At 40.3% G+C, this 2,859-nt stretch overlaps 1 long non-coding RNA gene across 1 annotated transcript in view; it reads left to right on the forward strand.

Moving 5' to 3' along the window:
• LOC109301754 overlaps positions 1-1,194 on the forward strand; it is a 22,546-nt gene extending 21,352 nt beyond the window's left edge. Inside the window, exon 3 of the long non-coding RNA XR_002098606.1 lies at positions 1,184-1,194. This is a non-coding gene — a long non-coding RNA (uncharacterized LOC109301754). The remainder of the gene's footprint in view (positions 1-1,183) is intronic.
• The last annotated feature ends 1,665 nt before the right edge of the window (positions 1,195-2,859 follow it).

A 2,859-nucleotide genomic window follows, 5' to 3' on the forward strand; every position in this document is an offset into this window, starting at 1 on the left:
CAGTGTCTCCCCCAAACCCTTCTGGTCCCCCCTAGTGAGTTTATAGACAGTCACCAGGTCCCCCCTCAGCCTTCTCTTGTGAAGGCTGAACAGGTTTAGGTCCCGCAGTCTTTCATTGTAGGGTCTGCCCTGTAGCCCCCAGATCATGCGGGTGGCCCTCCTCTGGACCCTTTCAATGTTGTCCACATCCCTCCTGAAATGGGGCACACAGAACTGGATGCAGTACTCCAGCTGTGGCCTGACCAGCATCGCATAGAGGGAGAGGATCACCTCCCTGGTTCTACTTGAGATGCACCTGTGGATGCACGATTTTGAAGGATGGGGCTGAGGTTTGGGGCACAGAAGATTTTGAAATGTGAAAATAAAGTCCGGTTAGAGGGCTTGGAGGGATTCAGATACTGGAAACATGGGCAGGAAAGAAGGTTATTTTTGCATCTCTGATGTTCATTCTTACAGCAAAACCAACCTAGATCAAAAACACCTGACCTGAAAAATAACTCATAATGTATTTCTTTGGCAGGTGAACAAGTTTGGTAAAGAAGGGGAACGCAATGGACATAGCATATCAGGACTTTAGTAAAGCACTTTCCCCCATAACATTTGTATTAGGGAGCAGCAAAAATATGGACTAGATAAAATTATCATTTGGATGGATACATACATAATAACTTCAAGCCATAATATTGTTATTGGTTCCTAAAGTATCTTATGAATCCAGGATTGTTTAACATATTTATTAATTACTTAGCTGAAGGACTATTTTACTAATCTAATCTTCAGATTATGGAAAACTGGGAAGGACTGTAATTATTGGAGGATTGGATTAAAGTACAACGGGATTTTATATATTACAAAACAGTGATATAGGCAACAAAGTAAAATTCTATACACTTTTAAAAAAATAAAATGTAAGGTGCTATACATATGGAAGAAAGCTGCACAAATATGTCATAGGGCATAACTGGCTTGGCAGTAACACTGCTAAGAAAGATGGTGGATCACAATGTCAACATGAGTCAGTAATGCGATGTTCTCACAGAAAACATGCAACTGCATTGTTGGATTGCTTTGCAATAGCATTGTACATAAGACACAAGAGGTAATAGTATCACTTTGTTCAGCTCTGGTCAGGCCTCAGTTATATATAGTATTGTGTTTGGTTTGGGGCATCACATTTTAAGAGGGAGGCATAGACTTCATAATGTAAGGCAGCGTTAAGCAACCTATTCCAGCTGTGGGCTGAAATGATCCACCCTGGTCAGAAGTGGCTGGGCGCTAGGATCTGGCTGCCAACACTGCTTGTTCCTGTGGCAGTAAAGGGAGTTTAGGAAGTCAGATCTAGTCCTCAGGTCCTAGATTAGCTGGGCTGCAAAGTGCCATTTCTATGAAGAGGTAATATACAATCTAAGTCTTTGGTCAAGCATCATGTAAGAAAAGCCAAGAAGAAACATGTTTCTACTGACTAATCAGACTAAGGAAGATCTAAAGCACACAGGCCTGGTGCATGAGGCTAAACAGAGCAGCCAGGGGAGTGTTCCAGTAAGGGAGCTCTACCAAGCTGCTGTGCAACCAGCCAAAATTACATTCTTTCCAATCACATTCTTTACATGCATTTGACATGCTGCTGAACCATCAGAAAATATTCGGCAGTGGTTGTCAACCTTTTTAGATTCAAGACACCCCTTGTTAGGCTCAAGAACCCACTCCATAACATTTATGAATTGAGCTGCACCATTTCAGAAATGAATTCATTACAGTGCTTACCTCTTTGCAGAGAGGCCAGGCAGTGGCAGTAGTGGAACAGCCAGGCAGGATGAGCCTGAGTCTGTCCTTATGTGCTTGGCTCCTAACATATCAGATATCTCCTCAGCTCCAGCAACCTGGTTGAGAATCTCTGATCTAGGGCTACAAATAGCTTCTTTTAAGTTAATGGTAGCTTTGCTATTAATTTAGGCCCTATTACTACAATTCATTCCATGCAGGTAAATCACTGTTTGCACATGAAATCCAATTAATGAGGCATTCGTACACACACCTGAACAACTTTTAGTATCACAGGCTTAAACAGGAGAAGCACTAGGACTGTAATATAAATCTTATTTCTTCTAGAAAGATGAACTGTGGCTTCTATTAGTGCATTATGTTTTATGTGTCTATTATTTAATAAGTTTCTTAAGATGCTGAGCCTCTTCTTGTAAATGTTCCTTAAGAAGGCCTTTGTCACATAGGCAGCAAAAATGGGTGCCTTGATTTTGTCATGTTTATTTAAAGCTTGTAATCCTATGAAAAGAATTATAATATAGAAAAATAACTGGGTCAGACAGGAGACATTTTAAGGGAAAAATAATCCAAAGGGTGAAAAGTGAGACTTTTGTATTTTGGAAGGCAAGCAGTCTTTTAAATCTTGAGATTAAGGAAAAGTACTACAGAATAAAACAAAAAGGGTATCTCAAGAGAGAAGAAAAGTATCTCTAGGCACATTTGTCAGGGAGATGGCTTGCCACACAGTGCAAATTATTATATGTATTACCCTCAGACTAAAAAACAACTGCAACACCACCACACAACACACACAGCCACCATGATGTACTAATTAGTTGTCAAAATACAAGAAACATTTGAAAGAGAAACTTAGAGTATACAGGAATTAGTGCCTGAAAATAAGTTTATACTGGGGGGGAGACGGGAAGGGGGAGGGAGAGAGGGAGGAGGTAATAGTTTCTTATATCCAGCATTGATCTGATTATGGTGAAATCTGTCATTAATAGCTCAAAAACTGGGACAATAGATGAGGAAGAGTGGGTGGAAATATGAGCAATTTAAATTTTTTTACTGGCATAGCAGCATTAAGAAATGTCA

The sequence above is a fragment of the Gavialis gangeticus genome, unplaced genomic scaffold, assembly GCF_001723915.1.
Source record: "Gavialis gangeticus isolate Ggan-Ray unplaced genomic scaffold, GavGan_comp1, whole genome shotgun sequence".
Lineage (NCBI taxonomy): Eukaryota > Metazoa > Chordata > Crocodylia > Gavialidae > Gavialis > Gavialis gangeticus.